This window comes from Sturnira hondurensis, unplaced genomic scaffold, assembly GCF_014824575.4.
Source record: "Sturnira hondurensis isolate 20B ecotype Veracruz unplaced genomic scaffold, ASM1482457v3 Scaffold0001160, whole genome shotgun sequence".
Classification (NCBI taxonomy): Eukaryota; Metazoa; Chordata; class Mammalia; order Chiroptera; family Phyllostomidae; genus Sturnira; species Sturnira hondurensis.
In genome coordinates this window covers 4,765-23,817 of record NW_028073791.1, presented here as the reverse complement: position 1 = coordinate 23,817, position 19,053 = coordinate 4,765, and the positions used below count along the sequence as shown (strand labels likewise).

The 19,053-nt window shown below is 51.1% G+C and overlaps 1 long non-coding RNA gene across 1 annotated transcript; it reads right to left on the bottom strand.

Annotated features, from left to right (window-relative positions):
• Positions 1-1,924: 1,924 nt before the first annotated feature.
• On the bottom strand, positions 1,925-18,235 carry LOC118998946 (uncharacterized). Its single transcript, XR_005069006.1, has 3 exons — positions 18,088-18,235; positions 3,284-3,471; positions 1,925-2,341 (listed from the first exon to the last, which is right to left on the bottom strand). It is a non-coding gene; the product is annotated as an uncharacterized LOC118998946 (long non-coding RNA).
• Between the last annotated feature and the right edge of the window lie 818 nt (positions 18,236-19,053).

The window sequence follows — 19,053 nt, the reverse complement described above, 5'->3', positions numbered from 1 at the left end:
GCATACGATCTGCCCCGACCCCCAATGGCCACAGTCGCTGATCCCTGAGTAAGAAATGGACAAAAACAAACTCAAGGGGCTAAGATCACCAGAGCCATCACAGCTCTGGGATGGGGGTCCCCTGGCCCCCCCAGAAGAAACACCAGGGTCACCTGACCATCAGAGGCTAAAGGGCTGGTGTGTGGGGACAGGGGATAGGAGGCGCATCCCAAGAAGCACATCCCAGCCAGGAACTTCTCCTTCCATTTGTGAATTTATTTATTTTGGATGTCCTAATGAGGTGAAGAAAATCAAATGTATTTACAGGTTAAGGAATCGACTTTTTTACAGAAATAAAACTTTATAAAATCAGAGAAGAGCCCCTCACTCCCGAATTCATTCCCCATGTGTGCCATCAGCTCCTCCGTGGCCCTCACTGCACACGGGTCTCGGGGGCGGGGCCCACACAGGCCCCCTTCCCGGTGCCGAGAGGGGCCGACAGCCAGACAAACAAGAACTAAGCCACAAAGGAAGCAGACTCAGGTGATGTGACCAGGGAGCAACAGGGACGACACTGGTTTCCCATCGTGGCCCACACCACGAAGTGCATGATCACAGGTGCTGCGGGTCGGAAACCTGTGGCAGGTTCTTTGGCTGCTGCTCCACCGGAGGCTCTGGGAGGCCCGTCCCCGGCTCATGCGGTGCTGGCAGAGCCTGCCCCCGCTGGGCCAGTTCCCTCCCTGTCCGGGCTTCTGGGGGCCCCCCTGAAGACCTTGGCCCGAAGTCTATTTATCTAGCTTCAACTGGTCACAATGGCCAACCTGGCTGACTGAGGGTGCTTGCCAGGTTACCTCTATGACCTATCTCACCACTGTGACCTGTCTTAGCTCTGTGACCTGCTGCCGCAAGATACCACAGTGCTGGGTGGAGGCCTCTGCAGTGATTCCCCAGCAGGGCCAGGGGAGGGCTCCCCCAGACTTTATCACATCCAAACTCAGACTTGGCTGTTTGAATGTGTCCCTTGGGACAGGGACAGGGGCAGGGACAGGCAGGCCAGCTGGGGAGGAGGGCAGGGCAAGTGGGCAGGTAAAGGGCCCTCATGTGGGTCGAAGGGGCTATCACAACCACAAAGGCTTTTAGGCACGAGAATGGTATCATCTGATTTATATAGTTTAAAGATCTCATCGTGATTTGGCATTTGAAATCATAGTTGAGATGTGCCTTGAGAGCACAGGTAGGATTTAGACAGATGAAGACGGTGAGATGAGTGCTTCAGGGACAGAGACCAGGGCACGTGGTCTGGAGGCAGGAGACATGAAGACCAGAGACAGGAGCGCACGCCACAAAGAGACCTGTGAGCGATGGGACAGGGCAAGGGAACAGGAGATACTCCATGGAAGGGACTGGGCAGGGAGGTTAGGGGACCCTCCATCAAGGGGGCAGAGCAGGGGGAGGGGGAGGTGACCCTCCATGGAGGGGGCAGGGCAGGGGGGAGGGGGTGGAGACCCTCCATGGAGGGGGCAGGGCAGGGGGGAGGGGGTGGAGACCCTCCATGGAGGGGGCAGGGCAGGGGGAGGGGGACCCTCCATGGAGGGGGCAGGACAGAGTAGGCAGTGGACCCTCCATGCAGGGGGCAGGACGGAAGTAGGTAAGGGACTTTCCATGGAGGGAACAGGGCCAGTGGTAGGGTGTAGGTGACCCTCCATGGAAGGGTTAGAGCAGGGGGGGAGGAGACCCTCTGTGACCGGGGTAGGAGAGGGATGATAGCGGATCTTTTACAGATGGGTAAGTACAGGAAGGCCAGGGGATGAGGGACAGGGGACAGGAGATACCGCCCCATCCACGGAGGGTCCTCTGTTTCCTCTTTCCTTCTCTGCCCAGGGTCCCTGTCCTCCCCCCCGCCCCTTTCCCTGCCCCTCCCATGGTCCCACCCACCCTGCTTCACCCCTTCCCCTGCTCTGCTTCCTCCATGGAGGATCTCCTGTCCCGCGCCCTCCCTTCTTCATAGAGGGTCTCTGTTCCCTTGCTCTGGCCCCTCACTCATAGGCCTCTGAGGGGCGGCCGCTCCCATCTGCTGGCTTCCTCTCTCCTCCCTCCGGGCTGCATGTCCACTCTCTGTCCCTGAAGCACATGCCACCCTCTTCATCTGCCTCAATGAGCCATGTTCATCCGGTGTGCCACGCAGGCTTTTAAAACAGGAAATACCCGACTATCTCATCAGGGGCACTGACCCTCTTCCCTTTGATTGTCACATTTAAAAAATGACACTGTGGTTCCAAGCAGAAGCCTCAAGAAATGTCTTGCTGTGGTCTGTGGACCATTTAGAATTTAGGAAATATCACGGTCAGCTCATTAGAAACATCTAAGAAAATAGGAAAAAGAGAGAGAGAAAGGAAAAATGGGGGGGGGGGATGGAAAAAAGAAGCAATGAGAAAAAAAGGGGAAGAAAAAGAATGTTAAAAGCCTTGAAAGAGAGACCAGTGCCCCTCAGTCAGGTGTGGCAGGTTACACAGATTCTCGGGGCACACCCGTGTGCCAGGGCACGCCGGCTGAAGATCGCCAGGCAAATCCTACCTCCTCTCTGGGCGCATCTCCAACAACACTGCAAATGTCAAATCGCGGAAGTGACATCGGAGGGGAAGGGGTGGGGGACGGGGAAAGGGCTGCGGGGCAAGTCGGCGATGGAAGGAGACAGGCTCTGCGCTCTGCGCATGCTCAGCGGATGCTCATTGTAGCGCCGCGGGCCTGAAACCTCTATGACCAGGCCAACCAGCGTCACCCCAACAAACTCAATGAGAAACAGATGAAAGGCGGGGCCCTGTGAGGGTGATTAGATCATGAGGGTGAAGCCCTCACGAAAGGGATTAAATACCCTTTTAAAAGAGACCCCATACAAGACTCACTGGGGGAATCACTTTTTAAGTTTTATAATGGTCTAACCACTACCCCGTACGCCTGAAACTAACATTGAATGTCAACGCTAATTTAAAATTTGAAAAAACTGCCCTGGCTGGTGTGGCTCAGTAGATTGAGTTCTGGCCTTTATACCAAAAGGTCACTGGTTCACCTCCCAGTCAGGTCCCCAGTTGAGGATGAGAGAGAGGCAACTGATCGGTGTTTCTCTCCCTCGCTTTCTCCCTCCCTTCCCTTCTAAAAATGGGGAGGTAAAATCTTTTTAAAAATTCCACTCTTTAAAATTTTTTTTAATTACTAAAAGTATAAAAGTAGAAAAAAATCAAATTAAAGATATATAAACAAAGAATAAATCAGGGTGATATTTAAAAGTTATGAATCAGATCATAACCTCCTCGTGTCTGAGAGCCTCACTGGCTCCAGCAGCCGGCTGTGCAGACAGACTCACTGCTGGGAGGGGAGTGACCCGCCTTCTTCCTCTGGGTGCCTCTGTCACTGCTCCGGTGGCATCTGGCAGGGGTGCAGGCAGAGCTGTGCTTCCTTGAGAGCACTCTAAGCATTCACTTTGGCTGTTTAGGTCTAGCGTGGGAGAAGACACACACAAATTTTCTTTAAAAGCCTTAATGGTTCAGATAGCGTTTTCAACCCACACCCGAAACCTTCATGTGCCGCACACACACCTCATTTGCCCTCGCAACCCCGGGCAGCCTGGCTCGCCCAGCCCTGGGGGCAGAAGGCCAAGAGTGTGTTGACTGAGCAGCCAGTGAACACACACCTGGACATCTGGAGAGAACCGCAGGTCTCTCAGTGAGGAAGTGTAGGGAGGTATCTGCTAGCATCAGCCACACAGGAGGGGACTAAACTTTTCATGACACGTGACAGGATCATGGCTGCATGACCCCACCTTGCTCTCCCTCCAACACCATGTCCCAGGGGACCCATGAGTTGCCCACAGCAAGAAGCAGCTCCCTGGCCTTGGAGAACCCATGGACCCTCTGCGGGGCCATGAGTTCATACGGCTGATATCCGACTACAGATCCGGACACCTTCAGTCCTGGGAGGTGGCTGTTACAACTTTTCAATTCTGCTGTCACAAAGAAAGCCACGCCTGGGGCCCTGTGCAATACTCAGAGCACCCAGCAGAGGGCAGCCCGACCTGCTGTACTGGACCATGTGATGAGGGGCATCAATCAGACCCAATGCTGACCCGGAGTTCAAACCTGTATATCAGTCTGGAGAACGCCACTCGCCTCACGTAGAACCTGCCTCAAGCAACTCAAGTATTGCCAGAGGCTCCTTCAGTGACTGAGCCTAACAGGCATCTGACAGCTGGGGACTTGTGGAGGCGGGTCTTGAGATACCTTGGGACACTGCTGAGCCACCCCAGGGCCCGGTGCTGGTAAAAACCGGCCTTGGGGCATTGTTTGGACCTTCCTGCTCTCACTCAGGCCCTGCAGAGGCAGCCACACATGGTGGACTGCTTTGTAGCTCAACACAAGTGGGCCAAGGCCAGTCACAGGAAGCACCTGGAATTGTCTGGCACCAAAGGCCACCAGGAGAGGCCCCTGAACCAACACACCCTGTGGCCAGCTTCAGACAACATCAGAGCAGGATCCGATTAACTTCACAAGCAGCATATCCATGGTGACAAGGACCACGACAGGCACCAGACTCTTACTGAGGCATACTCCACGCCGTGTGGTCAGCGCCTGCCCACCAGCTCACTCACTGTGGTCGGTGCTGAGCTTCCAGCCAGCCAGCCCGGGGGTCGACTCCACACTCCCCCACAAAGGACATTCTTGGAGCACCCAGCTCAGGTTATTGAGGAGACGGTGCCACTGGGTCCCACAGGACACCTACTATACCAGGCCACCCTAACAGAACCAGGAGTCAGGGTAGAGGCTACACAGAAATGAACACAAAGAATCAGCCAAAATGTTGAGACAAAAAAGCATTCCTCAACTTCAAGAACAGGAGACATCTCCAGGAAAAAAGCTAAATGAAGAGGAGGCAAGCAACTGATCAGATACAGAGTTCAAAAGAATGGTTATAAGGATGCCCAGGGAACTCAGGGGAAGAACGGATGAACTCAGTGAGATCTTACAGAACCCTAAAGATCCCACCCCAAAGCTACTAGAATTGATGAAGGACTTCATTAAAGTAGCAGGACACAGTCGGTAGAAATATTCAGAAATCAGTTGCATTTTTATACACCAATAATGAACTATCAGAAGGAAATCTAAAACAACACTCTCATTTACAATTACATGAAAAAAACATACCGGGAATAAATTTAACCGAGGATGTACAAGACCTGTACTCACAAAATTACAAAACGCCGAAGAAAGAAATTAAAGAAGACCCAAGTGGATGCATAGACAGTGTTCGCTGACAGGGAAAATTAACATTAAAATGTCCACACTACCCAGAGCAATCTCTACCTTTAATTCCTGTCAGGACAGCCATGGCATATTTCACAGAACCAGGACAAGCAGTCCAATAATTTATACGGAACCACAAAGGACCCAAAATAGCCACAGAAATCTTGAGATAGAGGAACAAAGTTGGAAGAATCATACTACGTGATAACAAACTGTATTTCAAGGCCACAGTGACCAAAAAACAGTATGATACTGGCATAAAAACACAGATCAACAGAACAGAAGAGAGAGCCCAGAAATAAACTCATGCATTTATGGCCAATTAATATACGACAAAAGAGACAAGAACACACAGTGTGGTAAAGACAGACTAGTCAACAAATGGTGTTGAAAAACTGGACAGACACGTTGGGGAAAAAAAATGAAACTAGACCACCTTCTTACACCACACGAGAATAAACTCAAAACAAGTTAAAGACTTAAATATTAGACTCAACTCATACAAATCCTAGAAGAAAACATAAGCAATAAAATGCTGGACATCTCCTGCAGCAATATTTTTTCTGATATATCTCTATGGGCAAGGGGGGGGGAGAAAAACAAATGGGACTACATCAAACTAAAAAGTTTGTGCACAGAGAAGGAAACCATCAACAAAACGAAAAGGGAACCCACTGAATGGAAAAACATATTTGCCAATGATACATCTGATAAGGGGTTAACTATGCAAAATTCACAAAGAACTTTTAGGACTCAACACCAAAAAACCACAAATCATCCAATTAAAAAATGGATAAAGGACCTGAGCAGACACTTCTCCCAGGAGGACACACTGATGGCCAATAGACAGATGAAAAGATGCTCAACATCACTAACCACCAGAGAAATGCCAGTTAAAACCACCAGTCAGAATGGCCATCATTAGTAAATCAGCAAAGAAGCACTGGTGAGGACGTGGAGAAAGGGGAGCCCTCACACACTGAAGGCGGGAATGCAGACCGGCGCAGCCACTGTGGAAAGCAGTCTGGTGATCAGTCAAAAAACGAAAAATGGACCTGCCTTTTGACCCAGCAGCCCCACTTTTGGGAATATATCCAAAGGAACCCAAAACACTAATTTGAAAGAACATAAGCACCCCTATGTTCACAGCAGAGCTATTTGCAATAGCCAAGATTTGGAAGCAGCCCAAGTGCCCATAAATGGATGAATGGATAAAAAAGCTGTGGTGCATTCACACAGTGGAATACGACCCAGCGGTAAAAAGAAGGAAATCTCTCCCTTTGTGACAGCAGCGTGGATGGGCCTGGTGAGTGTCTGTCTGGTGAGTGTCGTGCTGAGTGAGGTAAGCCAGTCATAGAAAGACAAGAGCTGTAGGATTTCACTTCTATGTGGAATCTAATGAATAAAATAAACTAACAAAATTGAATTAGACTCACAAAATCAGAGAACAGACCGACAGCTGTCACAGGGGAGGGGTGTTGGGGGGGGCTGGGTGGAAGACGGGAAGGGACTGAGCAAAGAACAGAAGCTCACAGACTCGGACAAGAGCACAGTGGTGACCAGAGGGAGGGGGGGGAGAGGCAGAAGAAGGTAAGGAGGGGGTAAACGGTGACGGCATGAGACCCGACTCGGGGCGTGAACGCACGGTACAATACAGAGGTGACGCATTGTAGAACTGTACACCTGAAACCTATGCAACTTTATAAACCAATGTCACCCCGGTAGTTTCAATTTTACAAAAAGAAGGACACTGCGACCCATCCTACCACCTGGATGGACCTTGGAGACATGACACTCCTCCGTGAAACAGGCCCTTCACAACAAGAAAAGTGCTGTGTGATTCCACGCCCGTGACGCCCCCTGGAGCCCTCAGAGTCAGAGACGGAAGGTGAGATGGAGGGTCCGGGGTGGGGGAGGGGGGCTGCTGTTTGGTGGGGGCAGAGTTCAGCTGAAGATGGGAACGGCAATGGAGACGATGGCAGTGGCAGCCTCACGGCAGTTATGAGCGTGCAAAACGCCATGGAACTGTGCACGGAAAACTGCTAAAATGGTGAATTTCATTGTGTGGGTTTTACTGTGACAAAACTATTCAAAAGGAAAAGAAGTTGGGGGCCCTGGCTGGTGTAGCTCAGTGGACTGAGCGCAGGCCTGTGAACCAGACGATTGCGGTTCGATTCCCAGTCAGGGCGCATGCCTGGGTTGCAGGTTGCAAGGCCAGTTCCCAGCAGGGGGCGCACGAGAGGCAACCATACATTAAAAATAAAAAAAAGTTGGGGCCTTACACACAGAGGCATGGTGACCGGTGCCAGACTCCCTGGACCCACGGTCTCACAGGTCTCTGGACACACACAGCGAGAGCAGCCGGGGTCTGGGGTCCACTGAGCAACCCTGGACAAGCCTCTGTCCTCCTCGCAGGCCCGTTAAGAGAAGCCAAGGTGCTGTGTGAGGGGAGTTGTCAGTGTGTGCAGGTGCGGATGGGTGTTTACCCAGGCCAGTGCTACCTTCTCACGGCAGAGGACAGCCAGCTGGGCAGCCCGGCTTCCACACAGCCACCTGCAGCTGACGGAGGGACGGAAGGAACCCTGGGTGGTGTCTCCACCCACCAGCAGCACCACAGAGCTGCTCAAGGAGGAACTACCTGAGAAGTGCCAACAGCTTAAAATGGTAACCTATTATTCTTTTTTAAAGATTTTATTTTTATTTCTCTTTAGAAAGAGAAGGACGAGAGGGAGAAAAACATTGATTGGTTGCCTCTTGCACACTCCCAGCTGGGGACCTAGCCCGCAACCCAGGCATGTGCCCTGACTGGGAATTGAACTGGTGACCTTTAAGTTCGCAGGCTGGCACTCAATCCACTGAGCCACACCAGCCAGGACAAAATGGTAACCTATTTTAAATGTTTGCATTAGTAAACTTTTTAACCCCAAATAATTGACTGCATATGACAATTACAGTATCAAAAGAAAATTGCAGAATTTACTTTCCAAGTACTAACTCACAAGGCTGCACTGGTGATGTGTGCATTCAGGGACACACATTAGAAGCAGTGGCATCCTCGTTCAAGGCCGTCAGTGTCTCGCTATGACCGTTTATCTTCATCTGAAGATGAGACCAAAGGTCTCAACTGAAGGCCTCGAGGTTACAATAGAAGAACTCCCTTCCCGTTGCACACAGACACACTCATTCATACACACCCATCACAATAATCATTCATACGCACTGACATTCCACTCACACTCATATTCATTCACTCACTCACACACACGCACCTGCTCTGAGGGGCTGGGGTAGCGCCCCTCACTGCTGCACCTGGCACACCTGTACCTGGGCGGCCCTCCTGCTCACTGCTTAGATCTGGGGCATCATCAACATCTCCTTCTTCTGAAACACTCCCTGGTTTCCTTGAACCACCGCCCAGAGCAGCCTGCCCAACTCGAGCGCGGCAGGCCTACGTGCCCCTCCCCAGACTGTCAGGCCCCTCTGTCACAAGACGAGCAGCAGGACAGTTGCAAAATAAAAGGGAACAGAAAGCTAGTCCTGAAACCCACATTTCATAGGATCACTGAGAGCTCTTAAGAAAATGCTGAGTTCTGCAGAATCTTTAGGTCCCCACCTCACTCTACTTCATGGATAATTTTCTTCCTTCCCTTTCTAGCTGTCATGTGAAATGCATCTTTCATGAGAAAAGAGAAAGACGTCAGAGCCAAAGAAACCCCACCACTGGCTGATGGGGGGAAGTGAGGTGGCCCGGCTCCCCCTTCAGGGATGTGCCCACGTGTGTCGAGGCCACCCCAGTGGACTCCCTCCCTATCTCCTCGGACAGGTCAGTGCTGTAAGACTCAGGTGTAGGACCAGGTTTCTGACACAGCACAGCCACGTGCAGCATTGCTGTAGCAAATGCAGGCTGTCACCTCAGTGACAGTAGCAGAAAAGACGGAACAGTTACTGATACTATGTGTCCAGTGTATGTATAGTAAGGGCCTTCTGTGAACTGACTTAACTTCATGTAAACCTCAGAACAGCCTATGTTGCAGTTATCACTGTTCCACTGTGCAAATGAGGAAATCGAGAGTTAAATACCCTTCTCAAGGTGGGAAAGCCACATTCAAGGTCAAACGCGGAGGTTGGAGCCTGACCTCCTCCACTGAGCTGCAGCTCCTGTAGGTGTTCAGGAAGGGCCCAGCAGAGACTGGGATGTGGGGTGGATGCAATTCATCACCCCAAGAGAGCAGCTGAGCTACTGGGAGAGTGTGATGGGAGTGGGAGGTGACCCTCACTGCAGCCACACTGCCTGTTCCCAGGCCACTCTGTGGGCAACCAGGAAAACTGGGCACCACCCAGTGCCTGGGCTCATGCTTGCTGTCACCAGCAAGTCTGGCCCCATTCCCACACTGGCACTCGGATGAAGGCCTTTCCTCCTGTCTCCCCAGTGCAGACCCAGTGGCAGTGCCGACCTGTGTCCCCCGCCCACAGCGTGAGGCCTAGCCCTCAGCACCTCCATCACTGGCTGAACGGACACACAGATGGACAGACAGATGGTGGGCGATTTCAGGTAGAGGGGAGGGCATGCACACATCTTTTCCATTGTCTCTAAGTTGGGCTTGTCCCAGAAAACTGACTGCAGTACATCAAGATCAGACACTGCGGTGACCCCCAGTGACTGACATTAAGGGTGTCCCAAGGCCAGAAATGTGGGGCCAGCTTTAATAAGCAGATAAGAATGATGTGTAAGTTGAATATTAATGAATAATTCAGAGCCCTTCAAGTATTCAAAAAACCTCTTGTTGTCTTCAGTAACCCAATTTCTAATGTTTATTTACTTTACAAACCTTAAATACTTTAATTTTAATGAAGGTAATAACCGCATGTGGTTAACATACAAACTAGTGCCGAGGGCTGATTAGGGAGATAGACCAGGTGAGCAGGAGGAAGAGACTAAGGGCAGGGGAGGGGGGGAGGGAGCCAGCGATGGATAGGGTGGGGAGAGGAGGGAAGGGCTGAGCAGAGGGACCCCCTAGCCCATCTCCCCACCTGCCCCTCAAGGGCACCACTTCAACTGGCTCTGAGGTCACATCTCCAGGGGCACCCTGCCGTCTTCTCCATAAACCCAGGGCACCTTCGTGATGGGCTCCAGCGCCTCTCCTGCGGACAGGTCAGGCGGGGAAGGGTCTCCCAGCACGTCGCTGTGCCAGTGTCAGTCTGTGGTGCACCTGCAGTCCTGTCAGCACGATCACTGATTCACAGCACTTTCTTAACTCTAGGGAGGGGGCAGCCTTGATGCCCGCCACACGCTGAAGGTGGTCGCACAGTCTCCTCCTGCCCCGACCTCTCCTCTGCCATAGAGGCCGCTTCGCCTTGTTAAGGTTGATAACACTTCCATCTATTTTTATTTATAATTAAGTCTCTTGGGCTTTGGGTATACTTTCTAGAAACTTAATGACCAGTTAAGTTGAATTAGTTAGCATAGCTAATCACTGTAACAAATAAGCACCAAAATGAAGAGCGACACCAATGCAGTTGTTTGCGTCCTATGTACCTGTTCGTGAAGTAAGCAGGCGTGTGAGCAGCCGCTCAGGACCCCAGCAGCAAGGCTCTGCCACCCTGATCACATGACGTCCATGGCTGTCCCAGGTCCCATTTCAGCCACAGCCTGGAGGACCCGCGGAGCATCCACTCCCAGGACGGCAGCTCCTGGACATCCCCCTCCCAGGTGGGAAGTCCCCCAGGCCAGCTGACACGCTGCAGCTTTTCATACCCACTCCCCGGCACCAGGGGGCCACATACTGTCCCGCCCCAGGGTCAGTGGACTTCCTCCCCTCACAGGAGAGTTCCCTCATGCCAAACTCAGGCGAGTTTTTCTTCCTTACACTTGACACAACCCTTACTCAAACCAACCCTTACTTTCATGGAACTGGACTGGGCCGTGCATGTATGCTGGAGCTTTTCCCTGTGGTTCTAATGGCCTTTCCTTGCTGAAAGAGAAGAAACCCCACAGCAAGAGAAAAGCAGAGAGGCACCCACAAAGGAATTCCCATAGAACAGTCAGCTAATTTCTCCAAAGAAAGTTTGCAGGCTAGAAGGGACTTGCAAGAAGTATTCAAAGTGATGAAAAGCAAGGACCTATAACCTAGATTACTCTATCCAGTGAAGCTATCATTTAGAATGGAAGGGCAGATAAAGTGCTTCCCAGACAAGGTAAAGCTAAAGGAGGTCATCAAACCGTTATTATATGAAACGTTGAAGAAAACTAGATAAAGAAAAGAAGATCAAAACTATGAACATTAAAATGGCAACAAATTCACTATCAACAACTGAATCTAAAAAAAAAACAGAGCAAACAAGCAGAACAGGAACAGAATCAAAGATACGGAGCTCCTCTGGAATGTTATCAGCTGGGAGGGGGAAGTGGAAGAACCGGGGGAAGGTGCAGAGACAAAGAAGCACAACTAACTGATAGGCACAGATTAGTGTGGGGGGGGGGGGGGGCAGAACAGTAGAGCAAATGGAGAAGCCCAGGGACCTATGTGAACTAAGGACAGGGTCTGCTGGAGGGAATGGGGGTACCAGTCAGAGGCGGAAAATGGGGGAAAATTGGGACAATTTTAATAGCACAATTTTAATTGGGACAATTTTGATTGTAATAGCACAATCAAAAAAGTATATTTAAAAAAAAACAACTTTGCAGATCACAACTGTCAAAGTTAAGGGATAATTCATAATTTTTCTATAAATACTGGGCAGAGAGGTACTCGAAATTATGGTAATAATAATGTCTTGTTTTCATACACTCTCTCTTCCAGATAAATCAGATGGCTCTGATTTATCTCTCAACTTGGCTGTGAGAAGGGAAAAACAATGCTTAAATACTTGGCGGGAGAACCCAACACACACCGAAACACAGGATCAGACACTCTCTTCGGGAGGGAAACGACGTTGAGCTGCCACCACTGACTTTGCAGCGCCTGAACCCAGTGGGACCTACTTGTTCCTCAGGTCCCATGACATGGGCCAAGGAGCCACCAGTTTGTCCTCTCCACACAGGGACCCAGGGGCCCAGGACTTCTCTGCCCTGTGGCTCCACCACGCACCCTAAAGGCCTGCTGACCCACCGCATTCAGCTGGCAATGAGCACAGACCGAAGACGTGCAGGACGAATGGGCAGTGTCAAGAAGGCCCGGGAGAGCCACTCCCAGCTGGTCCCACCTCTGGCCAGACCTGGACTGCGTGATGAGAGACTCAGACGTGCAGAATGGCATGAACACTGTGCGTCTCGGAACTGGGAACAGCACGCTCACCCTCTTGTCCCTACCCCTGTGCAGCCGGTCTCATCCGTGTTCTCCAAGAAGACTGTCAGAGAGAATAAAATGAATGTATGTCATACCGACCAACACAGCACTTCAAAGGCCTGTGAGAAAACACTGTCTCCTTATTTCTAAAGAAAGCCTACTTGCTATCCAGACTCACTTCTTCCTTCCCTCTCTTCTTAAAGAAAGAGAACACGTCCTTCTGGAGGCCCCAACATGGAGCTGATCCACGGCCAGCCGGCCGGCTGCCCCCTCCCCTCCACTGATGACAACCACGAGCTCAGGACGGAATAGAAAAGCTATCATCTGCAGATTCTAGAAGGAAGCAGCAGTGGGCAGACTGGGAACAGGAGTCAGAGCTGGACGAATGGCCAGCACGGCAGGGAGCCGACTGGTCTTCCCACCTTGATCTCAGCTTTGTCCTGAAGGTGGCGAGTCTCCACGCTGCTGCCTGGGCAGCAGGGGGACGAGGCAGGGAGGCCTGGACAAGGGGCCTATCAGAGCCAGAGCGAGGGACAGCCGAGGTTACCCTTCCCTCTTCCACCCTGGCCCTGTTTCTACCCTGAGGCTGCAGCCATGCCCAGGGTGGGAGGGGGCGATGGGAGGTGTAAGTTTCTAAAACACTGAGGAAAACACGTCTCTGGTGAGGACCTGGGAAAATGGGCGCCTCTGCTCCACAATTTTGAGGGAATCCTGCTTATTTTTCCTTCTCTTGCCAGTTTACCCTGAAAACCACCCAGCTGCGTAAAGCTTACACACAGTGCACAGTGGGGAGAAAAATCTAAGGCTCTGAGAGAAACCAGGGCTTCTAGCCAGAGGACCAGGGAATGAGGCAGAGACTTCAGGAGCAGACGGCTGACCGTGCGCTCAGCCTGCACAGAGCACCCCGGGGACCAGCTCAGGCTCTCTGCCACGCTGGTGCTGCCGTCACCCCCACGGTGCCGGGGCAGAGCTGTGTGAGTGTCCTGACAGGCTTAACCAGTGGCCTCTGAACTTCTCTACAGAACCCCGTTCAGAAGGGCAGCACGTCCATCACTAGCTCCATCTGAAGTTCGGAGGAAGAAAATAATTGAATTTGACCAAGTGCAGAGGTCAAGTGGAAGAAGGCCAGAGCTCCAAAGCCCCAGCCTGCAGACCTACCCCGCCCTGGATTTTAGTTCTGAGAATAAGTTCATTTTTGCAAATAAACCCATTTTTCTTTCACATTTTCCTGTTTCCAATGTTGAACACCCACTTTCTTGTTTGAAAGGTCAACATAAGTGCGGGCAGCTCTCAGGCCTCTGGACTGCTGGGGGAGGGAGGGGCTAATTCAACATGAGTTCCAGCAAGTGCACAGGCCCAGCCTGGCCAGACTTGGTTTTGCGCCCTAACTGGGTGCACCTGGTGGAGGTGGCCCTCCCATCCTCCCAGATCTGATGGTACATGTGGACACAGCGTGACCAAATCCATGCCCATGATACATTCAAGACATGACACCCTGCTCTTAAGTCACGTGGGTCTCACTGAACTTGTCCACCACACTGACTACTAGAGAGAGAGATTCTATTCCAGGTGACTTTTCAGGGAGGGAATGGGTATGGATAACAGACCTCCCCAGGGAATTGCCCCAAATGTCTCTCCTTCCATAACATGTGGGACGGTTTAGTGCTGAGTCACCCTCCTGACCAGGGCGTGGGAGTTCAGGCCTGCACATCCATTTGGTCCCTTTTCTTCCCTTACTCGCAGTCACCCTACTGTGTGTTGTGACTTGTTCTACAGGCCACCTCCCATGCCTGGAAGTGGGCAGAAATAAAAGACAGAGAAAGAGAGAGAAGTAGGGGGGGTCTCCGCCTTCTCCGGGAGCTCAGTATAACTGAGAATTTGCTGGGGGAGTGACCAGAACTTTCTGCCCGATTCCACTGTATTTGAGGAATTTAGAGTGCGGCCTACGTAACCAGTTCATGAAATTCTTCAACTCCTCTGAGGTTTGCTCTCCTCTGCCCCACCTCCACCAGACCCCCTACTGCATGCACTGGGTCACCTGGTGAAAAAAAACAACTAACCATTACTGGCCTACAGGGATAGGAAGTGCTAGACAAAATGACCTCAAATTAAAAGAAAAATAAAACCACCCTCGTAGATGTATCTTGGAAGTCAGCCCACATCTGATTAAACACAGGTCTCACTTGAGAACATTTTAACGTTATTTCTTAATAGCAGTTCCTTTGACTTTATCACCCTTATCCTGCCTGCTGTCAAACCACCAGAGAAATGCCAACTGTCACCACCTTGGGGCACCTCTCCAATGACACCAGAGTGGGAGCCCCAACATGGCGAACAGCAGGGACTGGAGGAGGCAGCCCCTCGCACAGGGCAGCAGCGGGAATGAGAAACTAAATGCTTTTCACTCACAGACCCCCCCCCCAGCCCAGTGCCATCCTGGTGCCCTTTAAGCACCGTGGCTGAACAGCTTAAGTGGCCTGCAGCTCACTGTGTGGCAGGAGGTCAGCACAACTTCATTCCACAGTCTCCACTCTGCAGACTCAGGTCCATTCTTTGGCTGGTTCCAAGACAGCAAAGTAGAATTCTTTCTCTTCTAACAAGAATAAAATTAGTTTATCCAAGCCCTGACTGGCGTAGCTCAGTGGATTGATCGCGGGCCTGCGAACCACACGATCTCGGTTCGATTCCCAGTCAGGGCACAAGCCTGGGTTACAGGCCAGTTCCCAGCAGGGGACACATGAGAGGCAACCACACATTGATGTTTTTCTCCCCTTCTCCTTCCCTTCCCATCTAAAGATAAATAAATATTTTAAAAAATTAGTTTATCCACAGAAGGAAAGAAAAACAAATATGAATTGTGTCGTAGAAAAAAAAACAAGGAGTAAGCTACTGATTTATATGCGAGAACAATTTACATTATACAGGGTGCTGGTTTTGTGGCTATAAATATCAAAGTGAGTTTGGAGACCCTTTGGCCACTGGAGTGGCCAATGGAGATCTCCAGAGCGTCCACTCGGCTGCCCTGCAGGAATTCCTGATTTCAGTAAGTTAGAAAGCAGATAAACACATGTAATACCAACGTTTTGTTGAACCTAATTTATCACCAACGTCACTTCTCAATGTTTTGCAGACAGGAGCAACAGGAGCTAGTGTAATTCTGACCAAGGAGGACTGAATTCTGATGCATTTTCTTTTTTTTTTTTAAGATTTTATTTATTTATCTTTAGAGGGGAAGGGAAGGAGAGAAGGAGAGAAATATCAGTGTATGGTTGCTTCTGGTGTATCCCCTGCCAGGAATTGGCCTGCAACCCAAGCATGTGCCCTGACTGGGAATCGAACCGAGATCGTGTGGTTCGCAGGCCCGCGCTCAATCCACTGAGCTACACCAGCCAGGGCCTGATGTATTTTCATTGTTACAAAGTAGTTGGGGTGTCTTCCTGGGTTGCTTGTAGGAGTCGTCTAGTCTCTGGCGCCTCTTTCTCCAGCTCACACATCTGCCCTCAATTCTTCCACTCTATCCCTCTCTGATTTCCATGCCGATCCTACAAAATCCACACAGACTAAACCATTTTCCATAAGTCCTGTTTCTCCCCGCAGCCTCAACAGGTAACAATGTTCCCCTAACCTATGCTCTGTGCCTGGCATGCACACACTGACCCTCTTGCGCCTCCTTGGTTGTCACAGACACAGCTCAGCTTGTCAGTGTCACCTGTGTCTGAGACTCCATTGACTTCCTTGCCCTCCGGCTGCACCTCACGACACCGCTTAGCAGAACCCCAGTTTCTGTCCCAACACCTGCCTTCACTGTTTCCAGCTCCAGATTTCTCAGGTGTCATCATTCGCCTCTTTGCCAGTCAACATTATTCATCCCTTTTGCAACATTTCCTATTTTACCCCTCTTTTAATTCTGCTTGGGATTGAACCGGCTGTTCACCAGTCTGCCTGTCTCAACTAGTTTCAAAAACAAAGCGTAACAAATTAAAACAAAACAAAACCAGAGCTATACAGTAAAGTGGGGGGCCAGGGGAGAGAACCAGATTTTATTCGGGAGTAAAACAGGAGAAAAGAGACAGTGGAACAAAACCAATCCAGCACTGCTAGGGCAAGTAGAAACTCACAGGGAGGAGCAGGTGTTCAAAACAGATGGTTTAGAAATGAAGACTATTAATACAAATCCCAAATTTTAAAGAACTACCGAAAGGGGCACTCCCTGTACCATCAGGAACAAAGTAGGACAGCTACTGAACCAGTAGTATCTTGGGGTGATTTACCTGCGTACTTCTAAGCCACAGGCGGCAAACACAAGGCCCACTGGCCGAATCCAGCCCTCCACCTCGTTTTATCTGGCTCTGCACATTGTTCCCCCCCAGCGGCAGGCAGGGCCCAGCTCCTTGCCCTTAGTTAAGGAGCAGTTACATTTATAAAGCCCTAAAATTATATTCGGCCCCTTTCAAAGCAACCGAGAGGCTGATGTGGCCCCTGGTTGAAAGTAAGTTTCACACCACTGTTCTAAGCTATTATCAAAAATGTAAGAGCTACTTCCAAAAGATTGACAGCATTTGGCTCCTTCAAATTCCTGTAATGTTAGTTTTTTGATTTCCCTTCTCCCACACCTAGCCCATATTTGTGGAGGCAACAGGTACTAAAATATTTGTTGCAACTCATTTTGTTTGTGATCACCCTGAAGGCGTCTTACATTTCCAAAGTGTGCCTAAATCTGAAATTTGAGCTTTGGAAATTTACCTTATCTAAATTACATGTTGAGAAATAAACATGAAACAAGCCAGATTTGGTTTGGTCCAATTTACTTTCCTTAAATACAATTTTTCACTTTGGATTAATTTTATATTTACAGAAAAGCTGCCAATGAAATCCACAACTACCCCTCACCCAGTGTCCCCAAACATCAACGTCTTATCACCTCACATTTGCCAAAATATTTCTTTAATCACAAACTCCAAAAGGCACATTATTATAGCCTAGTACTTCCGAGAGTACGGCCCTGATTTCGAAGTTTCACTGTCTCGATATTTTTTGAGCACGTTTAATTACAGTAGTTGTAATTATCATCAATGATGCAAGTGGCAAAGTAACTCGCACAGCCGACCAGGATAAAGAAAATGCCAGGACGCCACAGCACCTTTTCCCTGGATGTCTACTTCAAAAGCGGAGGGGGAGGGGCACGGTGTGTGTGGCGCGGGGGGGGGGGGGCGCGCAGCGCCAATCTTCTGCGCCACTCGGTCCACCAGGGAGCAGAGAAGGGGGCTCACCGGAGAGGTGTTCCCCCTGACTACGAAGCCGAGGCGGGAGAAGGGGACTCTGTGAGTCCACTCACCAAGGAAAAGGTCCCCCCATCTCCCCAGGGTGCTGTGGTGGAACAATGGTGAGGGGCTGGAAAGAGAGTGCTGAGGGGCAAAGGAGAAAGCAGATGACAAGACACACGACCTCCTGGCCACACCGCGCCCAGCCAGTCCTAGCACCGCAACCGTCAGACTTCTGCGGCCACTCGCTGCCGGCACCCTACTCACTTGTCGCCCCAGTCACTTGTACTCCTGTGTCACCGCGCTGGCTCGCCACGAAAGTGAACCTTCAGGGTGAAACACTACGCCGCACCCTGAGGAGGAGGCAAGAAGATGACAGCGAGCCTGGTGTACCTTCCCCATGGGGTTGGCCCGCTTTTCTGGCCCTGAGCCAACTCCACCCGGGGTGCTTGCGCACTGGGAGCCGAGGCTCAGCCGTTCATTGGCTGGCAATACGCCCGCTCTGGGCGGGGCCTCAGGGCCTGGTGGCTGGCAACACTGCTTGATTGGCGGGTAGCGGGGACCCAGCCACGTGGTTGGTAAATGCGTGGGTGTGGCACGCCCAGTGTAGGTTGCCTCTAGCGGTTGCGACTCACGTGCTGCCCCTCGGCAGTCCCCACTTCTGACCCCTGGGCGACCAGGTGCAGTGTTTCCGCTCAACCCCCACCGTCACGCCCTTGGCCTCCCCATCTACAAGATAAGCTCTTCCTTAGTGCTGCCTTCCGGCACTAGGATCTTAGTCACCGCACGCCCCGATGATGGGTGCCTCCCCACCAGCTGCCCGCAGCTTGTCTGCCAGGGGCATCTTCCGCCTGGAATCTCTGAGGTCCTCCAACCCTCCTTTGTTCCCAGTGAACTCTCAGTCCAACTCTGTCCATTTCCTTATGAGGCCTCAGGCTTTTCACCCAAGAAAACTTAGATGTCGCCGTCCTTGCCTTGCCCACCTCAAATGTCGGACTTACCAACCTCACACTGTCCACTATGCAACAGTCACTGGACAACTACGGCAGTCTCCTAACTGGTGCTTCCCCTCCAGGCTCAAGTGCCTGCCTCTAACACCTCCTCCGGCCCACCTCACTGCTAGCCCCAATCTCTCACCTGTAAACTCTGCTACCCCTTAGCCTCCGAACCCCATCTGGGCTTCAACTCCCCCACTCTGTACTCCCCTCCCCTCCAGCACTCCCTCCTCAGGTT